At 32.8% G+C, this 25991-nt stretch overlaps 1 long non-coding RNA gene across 2 annotated transcripts in view; it reads right to left on the bottom strand.

Annotated features, from left to right (window-relative positions):
• LOC145693995 (uncharacterized) overlaps nucleotides 1–25991 on the bottom strand; it is a 44679-nt gene that overhangs the window by 1307 nt on the left and 17381 nt on the right. Inside the window, exons 1-3 of one of the 2 annotated variants that reach the window (XR_014132882.1) lie at nucleotides 17471–17537; nucleotides 10175–10253; nucleotides 4694–4807 (exon numbers count right to left, since the gene is read on the bottom strand). This is a non-coding gene — a long non-coding RNA (uncharacterized LOC145693995). Of the gene's footprint in view, nucleotides 1–4693; nucleotides 4808–10174; nucleotides 10254–17470; nucleotides 17538–25991 lie in introns of those variants that run through there. The other variant, XR_014132883.1, reaches the window with a different exon arrangement.

Below are 25991 nucleotides of genomic sequence, written 5' to 3'. Positions count from 1 at the left end.
ACCAGCACTGCACCAGAAGAATGTTATGTGTGTTTGGTGACCTGCTGGCGGTGTCTTGCATCGGCGCTGCTATTAGCTGTTCAGAGCATCAGTGCAACTGTGTATTTTTAGCAGTTGGGCCGTGTTCGAAAATAACTCAAAGTTCTGAGCCAGCAGTTCTGAATCGAAAGCGATTCTCCTATTACGGGACATAACTACGCCCCACGTGTCTAGGATAACCCGGGATACCATTCTACGTCCTGGATGGAAAACACCATTGTGTCGACTATACTTCCCGGATATTGCACTGTCCAATTATCACCTGTTCCATTCCCTGGTCAATCACCTTAGAGGAGGCCGATTAAGATCCCTTTTCGAAGTGCAAAATGCTTTTGATACTTTCTTCGCTTCACGGCGCACCAACTTCAACTGCGATGGAATTTTCGTCGTTGCTGATGGGGCTATTTTGAATTTCGACATACGTCTTAGATGACGTATCGATGTTCCTAGGTATTGAACAAAAGGGCGACAGAACATTCTTCGTTAACCTTATATTTTATTAACTACATGAGAGATCCTTAAGACATTCGTACTGCAACATGAAACTAGAAACAGCGTATTTGGAGTATAATTACAAGAATTTTTACTCTATTCAAAGTAAATAAGCACATATATAAGTACTCAGCTATTTTGCCTTACATTTAGATAAATAAAATGTCAGTAACCATATTTGAATATTGTAAATATAAAGTGATCCCGTGCAATCTCTAATGCCTCATGCCTTATTAAGATGGGTTCAGGAGGTGTGCTGATTCCTTTAAGTGACATATAGAGACAAGTAAGCACGTTAAAATGTTACTGAATAAACTATTCGGTACTGGACTACGGATTACATAACCTTGCTCTTGGAAGTAATTGTGTTCATGAATTGATCTCCTTCAACAATTGAAGAACATTGAAATTGTGTAATGGATTTACACTTATATGAGAAGCATCTTCTTATCGTACGGAATATTAGAAAATAATCTTTTTCACTTACTTGTCCTGTGTGTTTTTAACTTGTTTTACTTTTTAAATATATATATTCCCAAAGTGGCCTTCCGTTTTGAAACGGAAATATGTGTTATCTAATCCCTTTTGATGGTTGAAAGAATATTTTTCAACCATAATACTTTCTCATCTTCAGTTCCTATTTATCTTTTCTACCAATCCACAATTAGTACCATGTAATACCTTATTTCTCGTTGAACGTTAATAACTAATAGTATGTTTCTCAATTGAGAGTTGTGATCCAGCAATGAATTATATTGGAATTAAATTGATTCTTTCAACACTAGACCAAACAAAAATTTCACCAAAGTATATTTTTGATATCCTTGAGTCCACATGTATCTTAAAGTAAATCTATAATGTCAAATTTTATAACAACTCTTTACTCGTTCGAAATTTAGCAAAAAAACGTTGATAATTGAGGAATATTTTTTATATTCCTTCCTTACGTTTAATACTTGGATCAGAAAGAAAGAAATGCATACTAAAGTTTCCTCGAAGGAGTATTTTATTGAAAAATTTCACCGCATACACTGTTTCACAAGACATCAAAAGGACTAGATTTGGTTTGCATGTCCGGATGACACGTTCACGTCCGTTGCTTCTAAAATTTTAAAAATATGAACAACATATTTTATTTCTGCACTCATTTAAATACCTCACCTACTGATTTACAATGTCTCATCACAATCACTCATTCTGTGTCAATTTTTGTCAACTTTGCACTCGTTCATACCACAGAATAGTAGGAATTCTGCTCTGTCTGGAATTGAAAGAGTAGATTCCAAATGAGCCTAAGTCAATGTCTCTCAATTAAATATATATTTGTTCTCTTAAGATACATTTCAGTATCTCCATATATTAAACTGGGTTAGATGCCAAAATTCCATAAATGGAATAAATTGTAGGAATAAGAAAACCACGTTGTTTTCCATAAAGCACTAAGTCAACAGTATTCTCTGAAGTTATTTTTTGACTCATGCTTTATAAAAGTATTGCCAGAGAATTGATAAATTTCCTTTTACCATGTGAAAACCAGGAAATTATGTTTTTTTATGTAGATCACATTTCTTTAAAACAATAAAACTAAGGAAACTTACAAATTAATCGTCTTCTGAAAATCTTACTTTTTGACTTAGGCTCTTTTGGAATTGAGCTCTTTAAGTGTATTCTTGCATAATGTGTTTGCTGCTCTAAGGGCGCTGCTTGTAACGGAGACATTAGACTCATTCTTCCACATTGTCATTTTTTTATGTAACACTATCCTACTTCCCTGTCAGAGATGGGCTGAGAACTGTTCATTGTTAATCTTTTACTCGTTATCTTGAGAATGAGCCTGTGCGGTGATGGACTAGTCATTATCTAGCATAAAATCATATAGCTGTAGCGTCTAATATAACTTACTTTGTCTAAGGAGGTTATTTCCTTTGTGAACTACATTTCTTGCACTGTTTGAAAGTTACAATTGGCCATAAGTGTACCCAGAATACACTTTAATTTTCATACGTGAAAACTATTGGCCGAGTTAAAGAATTATTTCACATTAGAAATATCGCCATATATATTGTATAAGTGTTTTGCGAAACTTACGCAGACACTTTCTTCCAGTCACATCAAGCTCAAATGTGTGACAAGATAGAATTTCCATAACAATTCACTACACTACCAATTTCTCCACTTAATACATGTAGCCATTCGTGTTCGTACTTTTTTCTGAACCGGTGTTTCTGGCATGCTTTAGTAATCTCATGAAGAGTTAAAACTTTTACTGAATACAAAATCTCTGAGAGTCTACTACATTTCGGTGTCTTTCTCTAGCAATGATCCATGTAACGCTTATTATATTATAATCGCCAAATGTGTCAAGATTATAAACTTTTTCACATGACTTATAAATATCACGCATTTATGTATGTTTAAGTCGCATAGTGAACAAGAGTTTCATTTTATATATGGAATTACACATTCTCTACCAAGATCTTTGTGAATTTTACTCGTTTTGATCGACTACAGGCAATTTCTTTAACCACAAAATCAAGGTTTAAGAAGTTTTAGTTTGATCATTGTCAGCATCGTCATGTTATATGCTTGAGTTGGAAAAATGTTTCTGAAAGATTTGGGCCTTATTGAAATTAAAATAGCTATATGACTAGGATCTTTGTAAGTGTTTATCATCAAGTTATCGGTGTTTATGATCAGGATTGATTTACACAGTAAAACAATATTACCCGAAGTTTTTTTCTCTTTCTGACGCTGTTTGAAATTACCAAAATTATTATGTCACATGTCCAAGCTAATATATCTCGTGATCTCTAAACTGAGGATTCTGTTATTTCTTGCCGCTAAAGGTATTTCCATGGTAGCACACCCTAACTTCACCTGTTGCTGGTCAGGCGAGTCAGGTTCTTGATTTTACTGTAAAATACTAGCATACAGTTATACTTCTAACATCACTCACTTCCCGAACTGGACTTACATATCTGGGGCATACATATAGATAGATAGATGTATCTTCCATCCATTTACATACTAACGTTTCCAGTTTACGTTTCAGCAAACCTCTTACGTCAGCACAGCACGTTTCGTCGCTGAGTTCAGAATATGTTCTGTGTTTTTCCCAAACAGTTGTGATGGTAAATGTATTCTTCCATTTTGTTCATACTGTAGTCTATTTGGACCGAGATATTATTGCAGTTTCCTTGCATGTACGTACCCTTTTTGACCTCTGCTGAAACTATTTGACACTTGTTAGCTAGCTGTCGATTTTTTCTGCAAAAATGCTAACAACTGCATATTTCCGTATTCGTTTCGTGCTATGTGCCTTTAGAAATAATCATTTAGAGAACTGAACATAGGGGCGTAGCAGTCAAGAATGATATAACTATAATATTTTTATCCGTCCTCGAGTCTCCGCATCTGTCTTGTTTATCAGATGCAGTGTGACCTGGAAGAGGATTGAAGACTTGCAAACAATGTATCATTGCATACCTGTTGGCAGGTATCATTGCATACTTTCTACTCAGCACTCCTGATTCGCATACTGGTATCTAACACGAAGTAGAAGATGTACATATTAGAAAGAAGGTATTATTTTTCTGAAAATCAGCACATTGTAGTGTTGTGTCTAGCTTAGAAACGATTCGAGCGTTACTTATTACTGTCGAAATCGTGCATACATTTTTTGAGACATACTTTATTATGTGAACGTACTATTCAATCTTCTTGCAAGAATGGAAAAATTAACTCTTCTGAGATGCTTATACTCCTGTTAGTTTTATCCATTGTTGCAGCACCTTTCCGGCCATGTATATATTTCGTAAGTTATTATCCATTTAGTATTTTTGCGATCCCCAAAACTAATTTAATACTTAGAATTATTGATGTATTAATGTATTTATATCTGAGATTGACATTTACAGATTTTTTAGATATAATGTTAAGCTTGTTAGGGATCGTTTAAGCAGCATGTAATGGTCATTGCCTTTATGTTGGAGGGGACAAATAGCCCCACTACTTTCGTACTCATTAACGATTAATCATTTAATGTGCAATACGCAATGAAATACTTTTAGCTTTTGTATATGCATGGTTGTAAGTGAAAGTATTACTCACCATATATGTTAAGTCAGTTCTATTGAATTACGTATTAAAGAACTATACCAACCTCTTAGTAACACAGCACGTGCTCTTATCCAACTGCTGCAAAGTACTATCTTAAAGGAGGCCATACACTGTGCAGTTGGAACACTTGAACAGTAATTTCTAGTACAGGTCCTCGCTGCAATACATAAAGTTAATAATTAGTAAATCATTCCCCTTTTACAAAATAACTTGCCTCTTACAGTTAGATGAAAGTGGTGTAAACAAAACTAATGGGAGATTGTTACCCATTAATATCTTTATTCTTTCACGCTGTTTCTTGGTAACGTCTACGCCGCTAAGAGCGGTTGAGAGTTGAATTATCTGTGAAATATTTGTTTTAGTTTCCAGTAGTATTTGCTGTGTTAAGTGTTATTTCCAAATTCATAACAATTGTTGGTCGTAAATAGTTTCAGTGTTTGCACCGTTTTCAAACCACGGAAACACGGGAATTGAAAATTCTAGAACAACAATGAAAACCAAAAGTGGTTAAACATATAGAAATCAATTAAGGGAAATGATTAATGACACTCTGTGCTATGTTGAAGACGAGATAAAGAATAAAGGACTAATTTTATTCTACAATAAATTTTCAACTTGATTCCTTAATGCAAGTTAGTTTATTTACTGATGAGAAGTACTTAACTTTACGGAAAGTACTTAAAAGGATAAGGTTTCTATATAGGAAATGTTCAGAAATATGTTATTAGAGAGGCATGATATAGTCGTTATGCGATGTCGCTTTTTGAGGGAAATGATAAATATCAAACCGAGAATACCATATAGCTTAAACATATGTCAATGCTAACCATACAAATAGCAAATGTTGGACAGCTAAAAGTACGATTAGTAAATGAGGAAGAGTGATTTTCTTGCATGCAGGCACATGTGCGGGCTTCATATTGAAGTAACTTCTTCTGTTTAGATCACGTAAGACCTCACATATTGAAGAGACGAAACCAAGAAAACCTTATTTCTCGTATCATCTCGTGGGACAACACTATTACTGTTCAAACTTGAAGATCATGGAAGTGTGCACGAAAGATAAAATTTAACGGAAATGGTTAAATGAAACAGTTAATTAAATTTTCGAAAGGAGAACGAGCAACAGAGCACAGTAAATAATTTGATTTTCATTTCTGATGCCTGTGTACCACTTTCTCTAAAGAAAATGTCTTTCTGATGTTTGTTTCCACAAGCATTTGTATTCGAATTATATGGAAGCAGTAACATAATTTGGGAGAGCTATTCAGTAATTTGAATAACTTCGTAAAAGTTTATTGAAAATATATTAATATTATTCGATTGATATTCGATATATTTTTTGGTATTCGATTCAATATTAGGAGATTAAAGAGAATTGGAAAGTCTCTCCAATATGCGAATTAAAATATTGACTCTGTTTAATTTTCGAAGTACATGTAAGCGGATGGTAAAAAGATCTTAACAATATACTTTCCACTTGCCTTGTAAAATATAAATATTCTAAATGCTACTATTGTTATTTAGAAATCATATGTTCCGGTTATATTTTTACGATTATAAACTTATGACTTGAAAAATGTCCTAATTTATCTCCTGAGCTGCTGTGTTTGTTGCAGAACGTTTGGCAATAGCGCCTGCAATATTCTGGGTGCTCTACCGAAATGCCAAAAAATAGAGTCCAACAATAACAATCATATATCTCTTGGAATCGGAATAGATAACGGATAGACCAAAGAATAGTGGTTCTCAATATTAATAATCATTCAAAAATATTTACTTTTGTTGCAATACATTGTGTTCAATTAGAAAGCGAATACTTTAATTTAGCCCTTGGATTAACATCGCGTTCTGGTCTTCCTCTAGTTTCACATTTTTTGACCACTTCTTCATTCCACTATTTTATTTATAGTTATCATCATCATTTAATAACACACGTTAGCAAGTGTGGAACGATAAACTCAGAAAACAAAATGTATGGATCAAAGTCACCTTCAATGTAGAAATATGTTTTGTTTTTGTAGTGCAGAAATCACTTTAAAATCGTGAAAACTGCGATAGACATACTGAACCTGCAAAAGTGCAGTAACAACAGAAAGGAAAGCATATTTTATCCCCAACTTCAAACAAAATATAAATAAGTGCAATTACTTTGATCATTTAAGCTGCACATTCTCAATAATCATGAGATATAATAAAGCATACGGAGAGGGATAGACAGCGATAAAGCTTTCCTCAATATATCTGTTTGCATTAATATTTTATTTGATATATCCTTAAAGGATATCTGATAAAACTTAATGATCCCCAAAATATTGTAAGAGAAATCTGTGTCATTTGTTTGCTGTTTTTCCTTTGCTTTATTATGGAATGAATTGCGTATGGAGATTGCATTAACAGAAATCATATCCATAAACAAAGACTAATACAATAAATAACTAGTCTTGAACGTCATAAAACAGTATAAATAGGCTATGCATATATATTTTCGTTTGACGTGTAATTTGGGAAATGTAATAAGATGACATAGTGAATTTAAAAACGAAACACTGATAACACTGTTATCTTGGTGACATCACTGAGTATGTCAAACTGTTTCTTGCAGATATTTGCATGGTAAAATGTTAAATTCTTTGTCTATTAGTTTAAAAGTTACTAGCACATATCAAGAGAAATGGTGCGTACTGTCAATAAATAAATATTAATAATAGGAAACCTCAAAGGAGGTATGAATGTATAAAGCAGCGTCGCTAATTGAACTAACAAAAGGATATAACTCGAATAGAAAAAATCTCAAGATAAAAATATTGATGAATTAGAGTATAACATAGGAGTACTAAAATGAATTACTGACTCTGTCATAGCAACAATATAACTCAATAGGAGTGTCATTTGACTTTAATGTTTCTCACGTGTAGAAATAAGGAAGAATACGTTTAACTAATGTTATTATTCACAATTGAATCGTTGATTTGAGAAATGTCGTAAGTCATGAAACTATAGTTTACAAGAGAGGCGAAAAACATTATACAGATTTATAATTATTTCAAGTGACAGCGCTCACGTCTGCGCATAGCGACCATATGTACAGACTATTCCTTCACTTGAAACAGTTTCTAGATTGGGAAGTAAATGTACACAAAAATTTCAAAATATTTGACTGTTCTCAACCCAACACTAGGATCAGGAAAATATCAGAATAGATATGGTTAGAATACGGTAGAATAGGTTAGGTTACGTTAGTTTAGGTTCAATTTCGGCACGTTACTACTATGAAAGGAAAAGATCTGGTATATTTCACGCGTATTGTTAAAAAGACCAAACGTACATTTACAAATTTTACAGTAAAACATCTCCCATTGTATGTGTGCAATGTAGTAGATTAGTTATTATCTCGAAACCACATGCGTTAACTCGTCTTTAACTAAACCTTCACACATTGTATGCCCTGCGTCACATGGCTTGAACGTTGCCGCTCCATGACGTTCTCGTAGAAGACTCGATGCTCTTCTGGTATATACCGTAATGTTTCTCGTATATCTTAACTTATGTCAGCCATTATCTTAAACTATTTGGGATTTTCGTATTTAATAAGCAAGAGGATGTGGAGGCAAGCAGAATGAACTTGGCTAGAAGGATATTTTTATAGCTAGTGGAATAGCGTGTCTTACAATGTCTCTAGTTGAAAAGGCAGACTCGCTTATAGTAATATAGTCACCATTACTTGAAGTTGAAGAGTGGCCATTTCAATCATCTGCGAAGTACATTTCTTTCCTTGCTCAGAGATCAGACGAATGATCTCTAGTGGAATACAAAGCCCATCGTGACGTTATATGGCCCGTTTATACACATCAAAATGCCTCTCGCAATGCATAAAGGAATGACCTCGAATGGAAAATAATTATGAATTTCCTGAAAACTTGTTTTCGAAACGAGAGATAAACAAATTCTAATAAGAGTCTGGTTGTGGTTTTGTCCACCACGTACGTCACTAAACAAGAGGAGCTCTGTGACTGTTTGCGGAATGCCGTTCCGAATGTACTCGGTGGAGAAAGTGCATACTTCGTTTGGCGATATCTTGATTATTCGTTCGTCGTATAAGATACATCTTCCAGAAATTACCTTCTAAATTATGAATACAAAGAAAGCTATATACAACGAGTTCTTATGATTCCGACATCTGTTTTTGATTTGAACAGTTTTTGTACAAAACCTCTTGTTGATCGTTAATGTGCAATAGGTTCTGCAGAAACCACACATTTGACATTTTCGCCTAAGTCAGGGCTTTTCAGTTTTACTTGTTCCTCATACGTTGTACATTTATCAACTTGTGGTTTGCCAATCGAATGGTTGATCTCTTCAAGAATTTGATATAGAATTCATACTCCATTTTAGTATTGGTGCATTTCTGCGTAAAAAGAGCATGTATTGTTCCAACAGTGTGTGTTGCGTTTAAATAGTTTTTCTCTACTGTAATAATGCACTTCCTCCGTTGGGAATAATTCAGTATGTTAATGTCCGTACACATATACTGTGATAATGGATTGCCTTTCATACTTTGACGTCGTTTTTTCTTTTGACATTTCACATTTAGCCCACAGCTATTCCAGTGTTCTTACTCGTGTCTCCGACACACCATGTGTATTAGTAAGTGCTTGTTTTCACACTTCTTGCCGTATGTACTTTCCACCTTTCACGTGACACTTGAACGATGGTCTATTGTGTCGGATATTCGATACCCTCTTGTTTTTCTTTTTAGCTCACCACATTCAATGAGAGTTTGTAACTATATATCTTGCTAGCCCTCACTTTTGAACTTTTTGTAAAAGTTCATGCACATTTCATATGGCTCTCTCACTAATTTGATCACAATACTACCTTTTACATTTCCAGGAATTTCCAGCCTTTTACTTTTCACAAAATTACATTTTTATGTTATGCCTACTCTTTCTATTCTTGCTTTCTTACTGATGTTGGCTGCGTATAAATGTTCATTTCTCACACATTTCTTTCGGTGCTTTTTCACCATTCCTTCCTCCGTTATATTGTGCAATTTTAGGGTTACAATACGCCATAAGCACAGATGACGTTCTAACACTAGCTAGCTACTGACATACACTGAACAAATGAGATATGCTTTATTGTTCCTGTCTGCACAGTCGCACTATCTCTCACACTCACCTGACACCTGGAGCTCAAGACCTTTATTCTTGATCCCAGTAGATTCGTTCGTGCCAGCCGTTGAGTTGGAAGTGTTGTTAGCTAGGACTCCTGACTCTCTCAACTCACTAACAATTGATGTGTGTCTATACTGCACGAAAGACTAGCATGGCTTCTGCGATTTCAAGACCCAACGTTGTATCTACCCTTCAAGATTTAAAGCTGCCTGTAAACTCATTGTTTGCAATTGAGTGACTTATGACGTTTCTCGAATCAGCGATTCAATTTATCTGTGTTAGCTATACCTAAATAATGTTGTATTGCAAAAAAATGTAGAGTGCTAATAAAATATATATATACTTACGGGCAGTAGATCCCAGTGAGACGAGAAATAAGAGAACGCAAAGGATGACAAATGATTTTCTCATCTTCGACACTCAGATCTGACATGTGAATTATTATTATTATTATTATTATTATTATTATTATTATTATTATTATTATAATTATTATTATTATTATTATTATTATTATCATTAGTAGCAGTAGTAGTAGTAGTTTTGTTTTTTAATACTAAAGTAGCAATAGTAATAAACCTAAGTTTCTAAGTCTAAAGTTAAGGTAATAGGAAAGATGATTTTATAGAAAAATGTAAAACACAAGTAATCTAATTATCCTTCAAAAATATGAAGAACACATCTCAACAAGGAACTAAAGGGAACTGTTAAACTTATTGTTTGAACTGGTCAATGGACATTAAGCATTATTGTTTCGGTTGTGAACAATTTTGTCTCTGATATAGTTTAAAATTATAGAAAATATTAAATAACATAAATAAACTACAAGCAATGAAATAATCGATTAACCATTGAGTAATACACTTGGACATTTGCAACAGCTGATATACATATGTGTGTTGACGTTGAGAAAGTTAGTAAAATAGGCCGTAAATGAACTATTTTCTCGGAATGGGTAACGACATAGGATATAAATTGTTAGATTGTTCATATTCACTCTTGAAGATATCAATCATGATCAAGGAAGTCTTCCGTACGGAGTATAAGAAAGCATAAAACGTATTTTTATTTATTTCTTATTTTGAATTTTAACTTATCTACTTATCTTTAAACATTTATATTTTTATGTAACCCAGTTAATATTTTTGTATATTCATATTTCTTCTCAATCGATCATGTATCGTAGTGTCATAAAGCAGATAAAACAGAATGTTGCTGTAAAACTGAGATAACAGTTTATCTAGAATCGATAGTCAATCTAATTTGAGTTCAGAATTAAAAGGAATATTATCAGTTGCTCTCAACAATGCTAATTTGAGGAAAGTAATGCAATAAATCCTAGAATAAATAAGCACTGTTACCCTAAACTCTACTTTGCATATTTTTCTCTAAAATATTTTTACGTTAAAATGAAATCTAAACTACCTGCTACATTAGACAAAGACGATACTTACTAACATCCATATAAACAACTGCGTCAAATACGTTTTCTTATGGTGAACATAGTTAAATAATTAGTTGAAGCATTGGTACGAAACACATTGCTTGGGGTTTTATAAGCAGCTATTTTAAATGACGCTGTTTGAAGACTGAATTCCTTTAAAGATCAATGTTATGAGAAGGAATATCCAGAGGATATTGGATGCATTTTGAACCAAGATCTTACAATTTCAGAAATAATCAATTTAAGAATGCTGATAAAGGGAATTATCAATACATTTTGTAGAATAAGGGATAAAAGGGGAGGTACACCGTTCTACCAGATCTATTTTTTAAACTAATGCCGGTGATTCGACAATTCATACCCAAATACTCATGTGTTTATATCCTATTTGTGTTCATACCGTTTTTCACAGACGTGGTTCCATTTGACAAGTCTTATCAGTTCAAAGCATACTAGAAAATACTTCACTTCTAACCTCCATCTCTTACATTAAATTTAGTTGAATATTGAGTTGCAATCGCGAATAAATTGGGTATTTCTTAGAACACAGAGTAAATTCGGCTCTATCAAAACATTTTATACGACTTGTTTGATGACGATATACTATTGAAGTTACCGTGGTTGACAATGTTATCAAAATTTACATCCCTAGAATTATTTATGTGTCGTTATGTAAAAGAAAACGTCACCGGGAATGATCCTAGGGGGGTTATATTCACCAAAACTATAATTACCAGGCACATAATATAAATTGGTGAGGCACAAAAATGTGCCGTCATATTCAACTATTCATCGTACCAGAATGTACTGTAATCACCATCTGTTGTTATATGTCACCATGTACCTAACAGTCTACTGGACGCTACAGTATCTTCTGAGCACTAGTATATAAGCCTCTCTCACCTGTAGGTTTCCTTCATTTCGTTGATCAGGGATTTTCCTTTCTTTTAGGTTTTGTATTAATTTTCTTGCTTCAAAAATTCATTTTCAACAAAACATGTAATTCTACTTCACTAAGCAAACTTCATTTAACAGTTCAATGGGAATAATTATTCATATATTTAAATAACAATTATATGCTCGATAATTCATGAAACAGTCACATCAACCAGATTCAAATAAGATATTTATTTTTACAGTTAATAATTTATCCACTAATATGTTAATCCACTAACGATAATAATTTATCCGCTATTCAAATAGCCAATAGTCATAGCAGCCTACATTTAAGTTTGCTTTTCGCGTTATTACATTAATACAAAGTCTAGGCTTCTAACATATATATATATATATATATATATATATATATATATATATATATATATATATATATATATAATTTTTAAAATCACTATGTTGGTGACTACAAATCTCATGAAGTGGCAGGCCGATCTTATCAGATTTTCAACATAGATGAGGTTGAGACCAGGGATCGATTTCGTGACCGAAATTTCACGAGCAACGTAGAGTGGAAGAAGGAGGTGGAGATATATAAAAATAAATTTATATATGATTCAAAATTACTATTTTTATAAGTTAATAACTTTTGAACTTTCCGAATAATCTCATTCAAATTTCCAAGATACATGAGTTTCGGATCTGGAAACTTTTTTGTAATTTCACTTTAACGGTAAATCCTACGTTGAGTGTAGGGGACGTATAAATAAAAACTAATAAAACCTAATAACTTTTCAATGTCCCAACAAGCCCGATCAAATTTTCAACATATAAGATGTTCGACATTGAGTGTTAATCAAGGTGAGCTAATCAAGGGGAGGGGGATGGGGAAAATGTGTAAAAAAATATAATAAACAAGACTGGCTTTGTGACTTCTTCACTCTTGAACCATCCTACCGATGTCAATCAAATTTTCAACATACATGACTTTAGCTTCAGGGATTACTTGAGGCTATTCACTTTGACGCTGCAACGTAGGAAAGAGTGAGAGATAGAGAAATGTTAAAACTGATCAAAAATGACCGTTATTAGTGTTGGATCGATAGTTTTCGGGGTCAATGATGCAAACAGTGATATTTCTGATGCTGATTCAATCGCAGTTCAGCCCTAAGAGTGAGGGAGGGGAGAATACAGCATAGTGGGAAGGGATAAACATTTAAAAATAAACGAAAAAAAGACACTATCTGTGTCAAATTTAATTTTCTGTGCCGCTTAGATGAAGATTGATACTTTCGATTTCGTTTAAATACGTAGTAAAACATCGCAAGTTGGGGGGGGGGGTTGAGGGGAGGGAGAGATATGATTGAAAATGACCGATATTAGTGGTGAATCTACAATTTTCGGGATCACTAGTTTGAAGATTGACACTTCCACTGCCAAGGACTGCAACATGTGAGGGATATATATATATATATATATGTACTTAAATGGTTAAAAATGATCGATATTTCGACTTTCGACCCAGTTAAATCAAAATTCAGTCCTGCAACTTGGGAGAAGGTTTTTAGGGTAGCCGAGATGATCAATGATCTCTGCGATGCCGTTTAAATCGCTGCCTTTAAAAACGAAAACAGCATATTTCACGGGTACTCAACACATGAGATACAGAGTTGTGCATTTAAATTTTCATTTCAGTCCACGGAAGCGGATAATATATGCTAGTCTAGTATAACATTTATAAATATTCATTTAGCAAGCTCCGTTAAGGAATGAGTAAATAAGGTTCCCATCTGAAATGTGAAATAAGGTTAATAATTCGAGTACACACACACATACTGCAAGGATAAATGTTTTATTAGAAATCCTGAGAAAAATAGATGTAAATACAGACATTACATCAAAATGGTATAACACATACATTAACCTAATTATTAAAAATCACGAAATAATTTTTAGACGGAAAAAGAAACTCCGAGGAATAAAATTGCATAAATGCTAAAATGTTATTTCTTTTCGCGGAAATAGAAATATAAAATTGTAATTGGAATAAAATAATGTAACTGAAAGAAAGGAGAAGAATACCAGTAGTAACATCCAGAAGTAATTATTGATCACTATAAGTATAATATGATATATACATATTATTCTGGAAGAGATAAACTTAAATGAATATCCAACTAGTTAGTTGAAAGCTCCAATTTTGTACTACCTAGTAATTGAATAGACAATTTAATGATCCATCCAATTTCTATCGAATGGTTAGACATTATTCTTCAAATGATGAAGGAAGATGAATGTCGAAGAGAAAACAAGCAAATAAAAATTTCTTCACGAAGGGGGAAGGCATGGAGTGACCAGATGTTTGTTAGAAGTTTCTGGTAAATAATACATACTGGATGGCAAAGAATGCCATAGTATGCAGTTCTATTTATGTTATATATGATTCTTACAATGTAAACAATGAGTTCGTAATGGATATTCAGAAGAGTCCTTTATGGAAGCAATCACAGTATGTATATTTGAACAAAATAAGAATTAGAAAGTCACAATACATAGAAGAAACGATAAAATCTATTAGAAGGACATACAAGAAAATTGTAAGAACTCATAAGGAAAATCATTATAGAATTATAAACATTGACTAAAGCTCAGTTTGCTAGAAAGAAAACAATATAATGAAGAGCGTAACAAAAATATTATATCTTACTGAATTCAAAAACAAATACATAGCATTAACCTGATGTTATAACACCTACAAGGTTATCATTTGGATAGTGAGCTATATTATTTTATGTTTATATTTAAGAAACAACTATCACTGATCCCAAGTCCGGTTATCCCATTAAGCAAAATGGAAAAGACAATGTTAATATATAACTTAATTGACAAAGCCTCGTATATGAAAGATAAATCTTGAAATAGGTCTCTCATGAGTTTGATATGTTTTTCTATGTGTTGGTGTTCTTGTCCTCAACCTCAGGACTCCCTTATATGGTCGAGAAAGAAAGGAAATCTACCCGCGTTCGTTCCACGAGGAAGACCCATCAATATTTTAGCTATGCTTCTGGTCCCGATGCTACGAGTGAAAATCTGAATTTCCCTGGCTCACTATATACAAGCTGTAGTTAACTAAAAGAACCTTGGTGCATTGTTCTAAAGTGGACATAGGTTATTTTCCCGTACGCACTCCCCTGTACGGGTTGAGCTTTACAAGTTATTACCCAGAAATGAAACAGTTATTTTGAATATATAGGAAACTTAGTATGTGCGAGAAAAAAAACTGTGTGATGCTTGTAAACGTTTTAGTGTTATTTCGTATCGTCATATTTTGAATAGCAGTGTGCAGACGAAAATTGATTCACGCCAGATCTGAATTGCGGAATGGAACAGTACGAAGTGCGGAGAAATCTGTATCATCTTTTTCGGAACCCAACAACGGACTTTTGGGATTGCCCAATCTGCGGCTCAGGAACCTTTCTGTCGACCCGCTACATCTAACTAGCACTCTAGGCCAGTATCACGATCACTCCGAATAGATTAGTGGGTCGAAGGTCACAGTGAGTACGACAATGTACTTTTATAGTGACAACGAGCCACCAAAGGTTAGAAACGAATAGTCGTAAACGTTATAATTAAGGATTGGTTTGGTTGTATGTTTGATGTCCTTTTATATCTACCATAATCCGTATTGAGTATCATTACACGTGATATATATCATAAATTGAATTTTCTTTTATTTGCTCAAAAGATTATTTTGAATTTCTAGTTTACATCTGATTTAAGCACAGGTATATAAGATAATTAAACTCCGGATGCGATAAAAAGTAAGTGTTCGATAAGTCGAGTTTCGTTGTGGCATAGCTGGGTAAACGAAACTAAAAAAGAAAAAAACGGGTTATGATTTATTTGCATTCGTAAGAAATTCTAACCACACGAAAACCTCGATTACACAACGTTCGATTTCTGGTAAAGAAAGTTAATTACAAATTAAAATAATTTTGCGCAATATATTCCTTCCCTTTATATCCGTGCGAACAATAAACTACATAATGTTTACCAGACGTGACTATAAATTGTTGATTAATAACATATATATGTGTTACAATATCGTATTTATTAAGATATTTACGTTATTGTCGATTAAGGCACATCTAAAGCACTTTATGACTATCTAAATTAAATGTTATAATTGTAATCTTAAATATTTGGTTCTAAATGATATGACAAAATCTACTCCTCTTGAAACCTTAAGTTATAGGTGGTATAATCGAAAGACGTTGTGCCTAGCACAATTCAACAAGATATCTTGCGTATTCATATGTGTAATTAGTATTTTATTTATCATATTCTCACATAATGTTTATTAGAAACGACTTAGGAAAAAAATTACGAACATATAATATTGCACTGAACAAACAATATTATTGTATTCATCTAATATTTAAAAGTTAGATAATCGCAAAAATAAACAAATAAAGAGTGCATAATCTATTATATAAAAGAGAACGCACAAATCCTTTGTTCCCTCATCACGCTAATACGGCTGAACCAATTTCTTTTATTTTTGGGGGGTTATTAGGATTTGGACCCTAGATGGTTTTTATCATATCACTTTAATTTTTAATTACCAGTGTCTTGAGATAATTGACCATTCAAGTGTCCATAACGTACAAATCCTTTGTTAGTTCATCATAGGTAAAAATAAACGTATTTATATGCAACCCGCATGACCGTGTCACTCGGCGGGTTAACATAAATGACAGGCGATATAATGTTAACATTTACTGCAATCTACTATGGTTTTTATCATATCACTTGAAAGCGAAAACTTCCGGGATGACCGCAGCGAAGCGGGGCGGGTTAACATAAATGACAGGCGATATAATGTTAAGATTTACTGCAATCTTCTATGGTTTTACTTGAAAGCGAAAAAGTAAAAATTATCTAAGTAACAAAGTTTATTGCGTTCCGGGGTGACCGCAGCGAAGCGGGGTGAACGCTGCTAGTTTAACATAAAAATAATTGAACCAATTTCTCTAATCTTATCAAAACACACATACGGCAGTATACTATCTCCTATTGAATTGGTACACATATTGACTATATTCAGTTATGAGAAACTCAACAGTTTTGCATTACATATATCCAACTATAACTTATTATATTCGCAATAACTAAAAGATCAGAAAACATTTGTCAAGACTATCCCTAATAATTCAGTATAACATAGAAATTTAATACTACAAACTCCAATTGGTAATTTGGATTTTAGATATGAGTAAAATAAATAAAACTACCTTACCAGCAGAACAGTAGAACTGAAATTTTACCCACTTGGTAGATTTAATGAATTGTATAATTATTTGATTCACAAGTTTCTTAAATACAAGTTTTAATAAGCATATCAAGACCATGGATTAACATGATAAACCTTTTCTAATATTCATTTATGTGTGTACATAATTCGCAATGCATATCCATTTAAATTCAGTATATTGTCTCTGTTACATTTAATGTGAACACAATACCAATGATATTCACAAATTAATGTTCCAAATTTAAAACGCTGATTTACAATTACTATTAGACATCTTAAAAAGTAGAAATTACATAGCTAAATTATATATTTCGTAATTAAAGCTATATGCCATTCTAATGATTAATAAACGTCAATATGTTTCTGTGGAACATTATTTATAATAAATCATAATGAATTAGCATTATAAGTTGATCAAGAATTTCTCCCTCAATATCGGTAATACATTATTTAGAACCACGAGAACGCATTGTTTTCTGCAATATGTGCGCTTATCTTAATTAAAATGCATGATTAAAAATGTATATATGTGAAACAGTATTCAAAAAATATAAATACGTTTCGCTTTAAAGCATTATACATTGGAAGAAAACGATAATGAGTCTGCCTAATTCGAAAATGATAATTTCCAAACCTTTACGAATTTTAGGTTTCGTAAACATCAGGATGAAATGTTTATATATTATTAATCTGCATTTGTCGCGTACGTGATTTTCTCAAGGACATCGAGTTTTACTAGCTCTTGTGATTATAACTATTCCACATTTTCTCATCATCAGCGTCCCATTATGGTGTATAGCATATACGCGAAATATTCGTCGGAAGTGTTTAGATACTAATCCTTGCTATACACGAAAGATATCTTACTAGGGAAGCAAGCGAAGTGTTACCCTGACTACATATCGATACTATCTTCAACCGACTGGCCTTCACATATAGAACAATTTCAAAAACCGAGATATCCTCGATCGCAAAAATGATTTGAATTGGGGCGTTAAAATTTCAAAACTGAGCGGATTTTGCAAACTGTTTGAAGTAATTATTGTTTTAGATACACGCTACGTTTTTAGTACTTGGTGGTTTTCTTGGGTCCCTGACGCAATGATGAGGTAATGACGTAATCACTTTGCAACGTATAAACACTTTTTGCGGAGCAGGTGAAGGTTAATGCATTTTAGCAACGTCTCACAACTTGCAAATTGCATTCCTATTAGCGGGTAATGTAGATAATCTGATAAACTTTATTTTCCATACCTATTTCACTGTATTTTCATTCAAATGTCACTTTCCTGTGTGGCTCCTTCAAAGAATAATAGCATTTGACCCCGAAACCCTGGAACATTGTACTAACGTGAACGGACTCCGAACCCAGCCCGCCTCTGTTTATGTATTTTGCATTCAATATCTCATTGCTAGAGTTTTTTTTAACTTTTCAAAGGATTTTAAAAGCGATTGTAAGAATATAGAGGGTGAACTTCAGAGAAAGCTTGATGACCATATATATACATACATACATACATACATATATATATATATAATTTTACTATATTCTTTAAGATTATTTCTCTGACATATTTTCCCAGTTTTATCCCTATTTATCAAGTTTAAGATGAGAAAATACAATAAAATCAATCAAATATTGCAAATTTGCACACGTACATGGACGAAAAGTACTCTAATATTATCTACGTAAAGATTTTCTGGATAATGACCGATCAACATATATATTTTATATTATACATTGCGAATATCATCCGACTTTGGGTAATTATGTTGGAAGAATGAAATTGTGAACTGTTCTTCAAAAAATAAATCAAAAAATAAAACCAATCAAAAAATAAAATATGTTCTTTGATAATTTTTGTGTTTTGTTAAAAATGTATTTGATTTTTGAGTACTATGTTGTACTATTGTTTGAAACTTCCCGTATGTTCTCTATACACAAAGTTTAAATCAGTAAGAAATAGAGTATTATATACAGCATCCAAGCATTTTCGATTGCAATGCTGTAGCACTTTACAAGAATAATCATAACCTACAAAAATTTTGAAAGTGGATATAATGGTAGCTCTTCACTGTTACATTTTTAACCATCATCGTTAACGTTACATTTGAAGTAAATGCAATTAAGCAATGGTATTTATGATATAATAATAATAATAATAATAATAATAATAATAATAATAATAATAATAATAATAATAATAATAATAATAATAATAATAATAATAGGGCTAGGATGGACTTAACGAAATAAAGAGGATAATCGAAGTGGAAAATCAAACTCTGTAGGCTAGATCAATCATTTCTTTGTAAAACAGTTATAGTTTTAAGAAGAAAGAGTACAAATATAAATCGACTCACCCCGTTTTAACAGGTCCATAGCCATGGGTTCCGCCCCTGGTAGTGAATACATATAAGTGTAAATATAAGTGGTGCTATTTTCAATGAGATGCCCCACTTGTATAACGGTAGGAGACCCATTGAAACAGCGATACAAAAATATCTATTAATATTAACTACTTTTATTCCGGAGGGATAATATTTTTTTACTGCTTTTAGTAGTAGGACAGAGAGTTCAATAATACTTCGTACTAAGGCAGGAGGGATCCACATAACAAAAGTAGATTCTGGCAGTTTCATATGACATCACATTCGGAAGAAGATCGATGACTGGTTTGCCTTAAATATATTAATGAGTCTTCTCCTATGAAACTTTTCTTTATTGTTTGATTCTTTCTCGAAAATGATAATATAATGATATTACTGGACCATATGTTTAATGTATGAAGGATATCATAGAAAATAGAGAACATATGAACATTTTAAAAGCAGTTGAAGAAGGCCCTACAAGACACATTCTAAATTAACCTAGCATTTTAGCTATTTCTCAATAACATATGAACTACTTAAGTTATAGCTTACTGCAGGTTATCACCATCTCCATTGTAATGGGTTATTAATATTTTCAGTGTACAATATCAATAACCAAAGTTGAAAGAGACGTAATAACTAATTTTGAGTTCTTTTCCATGCTTGAAGTTCAGTTTTATTTGTTATTACTGTAAATTCCTATATAATGATATTATGTAATACTTTAACATTTAATACAGTACGTATGCGTATTGATACTGACAATGTACAGATTCAATAAACATAGTCCTACAACATATATTCATTATTTCATTTATACTTGCTTTCTGTGAGTTATGAACTTCATGCATGGAAGATTTTGTTTGCTACGTGTGTACACTATAGCTTTTTTATCATTGTGACCTAGATATAGATATATCGGTAATAATGTATCATTTAATGCAGCATATACGCAGATTGGTATGGCAGTGCTCGGAATAAATAAACAAAGTTGTACAAGAGATATGCACTACTTTCTTTAAACTTGATTCTCTGTGAAATTGTTTCCTGGTTTCATGCATGGTTTTGAGGTCCTTGTGTGGAGCCATAGTATTCGTTTAGTTAAACGAAAAAAATATAAAATTTATCTAGTTTCGATAAAATGTAATCCGCTTTTTGTTTTACTCTTTTTTTCTGTAATTTTCACTGCATGCGATTAAAATCGATGAATTCAGGCCACTCATGTTTTCTGGATAACCGCATTCGCGCCTGAATTTAAATATATTTTAATGTCGTTAATATCAATTAAATCTCATCCGTTTATGATTTTTATCATTAATATTTGTAGTACGGGAAAGCAGAAGATTTTTGTTTTAATTCTCTAAACATGAAGCTTTGGTTTTGGTCAGATTAACCTTTTAAAATCATCTTATGAATATTAAATGTCGAGAATAATGTGTCAGAAAAAATGGTCACTAAATACAACTAAATTGTTTACTGCAAACATCGAGTGTAAATAAATACATACGAGTTATTTACTTTAGATAATATACTAATTCACATACTTTCCTTTCTTTTGTTTCAAATCAAAGTTGATTAAGGAGAAGAGATTAAAAAAAAAAGAAATATTTGAGTTTTATGTCCCACGGATATTGCAGTTAAGCTTAAGGATACGGTGACGATGAGAAATGAATGAAATGGTGGAATGAAGACAGTCGAAGGAAATGTGAGAACCCCGAGAAAACCTACGAGCACAGTGTTTGTCCACGGCAAAGTCCACAGGCGATCCAGCTGTGATCGAACCAGTTGCCTCGAGCACCGAGGTGAACGATCTACCACTAAGCCTCCGCGCGACTGCGAAGAGAACAAGTCGACTAGCTCTACTCTCAAGCGCGATAATTTCTCTGTAACTTTGAGGGAGATTCAGATATCTATTTAGTTGGAGATAAATGTCTGGCAAGGCATTTCTGAGCACCTTAAGAGAAATTGAATTCACATTATCAGAAATAATGTATATTCTACGATGTTTGTTGGATTTCAAAAAGATTGTTGCCTATTCTCAGTGTTGGAAATTAAAATATCTAAGAAAGTTATATAGCATTTACCGGAAAAAGCGCGAAAACAGAAAACAAAAATATACGTGCATAGCCTGATCAGAGAAGAATACATGAATAGTAATCTACCGTTATAACCATAGCAGCATCTAGCGATTTCGGTGCCCGAGTGAAAGTAGAATTCGGCACCTTTTTACTCACCTTAGCAATTTTTTACATGTGAGAGGAGTAGCTTTTCTTATTATGTTACAGTGTATTCTCATCTATCTGGTTGGACAGACGATTGGAAGAGCCAAAACCGCTGTGTATTCTTTAACAAATTAAACTTTTTTCAAGAAGCTTATTTCTTACTTTTTGTTAAATTTGACAAAACTATTTTTGGTTGCATACAGATCCAAATTCAAACAGTTATTTAAATTTAAAACCATTTACAACATTTCATTCTATCGATAAGAAATGAAATTTTAATACATTAGAAAATCTATGCTCTTGAAATATTCAAAATGGGTGGCAGCATTAACTTCCAGGAATAATTATGCATTTCTGTTATATTATTCTCTATGTGACTGCAAAAATTACATTTTAATCTCGACAGTTTGATGTTAAAAATATTTTGTGAAATGTAACGGAAATTGATCAAAAGCCGTCTTTGCGAATTCCGAAAGCCTTCTTTCTCACAGCCATATTTAATCAGATTAGTTAGAAAAGCGTGATTATCTAAACTAACTCATCAACATCAAAACTCATAACACCTATTTCAGAATTTAACCGTTTGTGATTTTTAAAACGCTCCTGCGTAAACTATAAGTCATTACTCGATATCTTTTATATCAAATCGTCAATAACAAATCATATATAATTACTTTTAATCAAAATAAGTAAAAGGCTTTTAAATCTTACTGGAATGTTTGGTTTGCAAGCTGAACGAGTAAGAATTTTTTTTTACAAATGTATTCCTTTGCATCCGACATCATTATTTATTTAATATGATGTCAATACGTTTTCGAGGGGAAGTTTTTTTTGACTCATTTCTTTCTTCAGTATTTCTTTCTTCTTCTTCATTTGGTTCCCTTTTTCTATCACAGCACGTGGAGACCGCCCGGCTCGCTCCCCGTAGATACGGTTCTGGTTATGATACTGGGAGAATAAAATACCTCTTAAGTTCGCAAAGGGCCTACGTATACATTTTTTAGAGATTCTTGAAGTGTAGGGCGTCGCCATGGTTAATAACCATAAAAGATGTACATCAATAAAATGATTGAGATCAGATACAAGCAGAAGTATTTTTGCATGCCTTCGGGAAATTTTATGCAAACCAAATACAAAAATAATGAAATACACTTTTCTCATTCCTATGAAAAATCATTTTAAATTTTCAAAGTACCTTCGACAAATTTTGAAGCAAATCTGAAAAGTACAGGAAACCAAATTTAATTCACATCATAAATAATTAGTAATGTTTATTATCCTTTTTCTCCAAATTCGTTTAAATAGATCATAGCCACTCTCTAAATATTTTCCAAAGAACTTCGAAAATTATATATGAAAATGTCTAATCAATTTTAAGTTTCGTATATTCATATAGTTCAAAGGTAAACTAAATAATACAAATTTTATATTTTCTGGGATAAGAACGTTTACGGGGACGAAATGTCTTTGCGAAATATTTATATCCAGCCCGTAAAACTGCAGGACACGTCTAGTTCATTTAACACGTAGCATATACGTACATAGTAAAGATGACATATGAATATAATTTTCTTTCCGTAAGAACCTGTCAAATGGGGCAATTTCGTCACACCAAACATTTCGCAGCCAATTTCATAAACGACAACAGTAAAATAATAATAGTTTAGTTTTACTTTAGTAAAAGAATTAAAGTGGTATAATCACCTTCGAATATAACATTGCCAAATATGTCTTTCAATAGATCCTATTAACTTGGAATATAATTCTTGCTATATGCTATTAGCCCTTTGGGGATATCTCTAACATTGAGATTGGGGCCGGATCTAGAACATTCCTCGTGGATCCGCTTGAAGTCGGAAGTGAAGTGGTGGTTTTTGTTAGAGAAGTTATAAAGGACGAGTGAAGTTATTTCTCTAATTAGTGAAGACTCTGTTGTTTATGAATAGGTGTTCGTTACCAGAAGAAGCTTCAATTTAAGCTGTTTTGTGATAGTTCATTTTTGAATTAGTGGAATTGAAACTAGATTTAAACTGGAAGTTTCTATAGTTTCCCAGCTTTTTCCGAGTAGCTTCACTGTAGTGCTCTGTTTAAATGTCGTATGCTTTAATATTGTGGGGAATTATTCCGTACATTGACTGGCATATACTACCGAATTGTCGTCAGCCTTCGGGAAGTAGAAAAGTTCAGACGAAAGAGAGCAGTTTTACATCCCACGGTTATGCCGATTAGGCTAAAGGAGAGGGTGATAATGAGTAATGGATAAAATGGTGGAATGAAGAAAGCCGTAGGAAACGGTAGAACTCCGAGAAAACCCACGCATACGGTGTTTGTCCACCACAAAGTTCAGTTGGCGGGATCCAGAGATTGAAATTAGAACATTGCAACAGAAATGAGCTATAAGCCAAAAAAAATGTTGACCGCATTCGAAGACTTTAATGTCCCACATCACAATATAAGAAGAATTGAAAGTCTTTCGTGATAGACGTACTTTTAATCCTGTCGTTTTTTAAAATACAAACTACAGAACAACTTTTCTAATAAAATTGTTCCAAGCCGACAATGAACACGTCTCCAATATATGTCGTTCATTATCTGCGCATTCAAGCGCTTTATTCTTCTCGTAACTGATAAAGTAATTTATACATTTGGTAGTAGTAATGATAAAAAAAGTCAGAGAAGACATTTTATGTAATGATGAAGGAATACAACAGTAATATCATGATTGCGAACCTAATCCGCAAGGAACATTAGAATATTAAATGCCCGAACACTAATAATACCCCACATTATTATTTGCGTAACAACCGAAAAAATATTTTCTGTTGTTATTATCATTTTATTTTATCTTTATGTTCCATGACAGTATATTTTCTAAACATAATGTTAGAAGACAACTAGATGTAAAATCAGAAAAGTATTTATTGAGAACTCTCTGTGACATAGTTTAGGAAAACGAAAATAAGGATGGCCATTCTGTTCACAAATTTTACTTGTATAGCTAAACCTTGAGAATTCAGTCCTGTAATCCTGATTTTTATATCACTTGTACTAGTATAAATAATAGAGTCGAAGTCTCGTTTCAGATCCCGAAATTAAATGGGAAATTAGAATATTTTACAATGAATAAAATATTATATATGTGTATATCATATACTAGTTTATAATTAGGTACGAATATCGTTATTTAGGTTTTGTTCAAAACATTCAAAATTACTCACTGTAAAACAGATTATTTCACGATGTTTTGTGATAAAATTGGGAACACAGCAATATTCCATACATCGTTTTTGCAACAAATTAATGCCTTTAAATTCCAAATAAAATATTTTGCTGCCATCATCTTCGAGAATCTTCCTGAACACGTGTAAATAGTACAATTTCTTTCATATTACTTAGATAAACGACACAAATAAATATTCTTTACGAACTATAGAATTTACTTTCACAATATTGGTAGTGGGATAGGAAACAAGAAGTATATTACTTGAGTAGAATTGAAAGGAGCTTGTTTGTATTCAGGGATACATGAAACACATTTGTGTAATCAGCTGACTTTCCCCTCATAATCATCTATAAGAAAACCTGGATCACAGTTGTATATTGAAAGCGTAAAAGAACGTTTTCCCACTATTTAACATGGTTCGAAGAATCGCTGTGGTCGATTGGTTTCAATAATTGCAAGGGGAGATTTAGGAGGTGTAACTCCCTTAGCTTACATACAGATAAAAATGAAAAGTACTGTTAAAATCTTACACAACAAAACCTTCAGCATTGTTTATGACTTACTTAAGAAAGAAAATTTCACTGTTTAGAATCATTAGTCTGTACTATGAAACTTTCAATCGGTCTGCTGAGAGAGTAGAAGACTTGGTATTTGAGTAAGAGATTTACACTGAAATTAGAAGAATCAT

The sequence above is a fragment of the Thermobia domestica genome, chromosome 9 (genome assembly GCF_964235325.1).
Source record: "Thermobia domestica chromosome 9, izTheDome1.hap1.1, whole genome shotgun sequence".
Lineage (NCBI taxonomy): Eukaryota > Metazoa > Arthropoda > Insecta > Zygentoma > Lepismatidae > Thermobia > Thermobia domestica.
The sequence above is the reverse complement of the archived record's forward strand: the minus strand, read 5'-3'. Positions and strand labels throughout refer to the sequence as shown.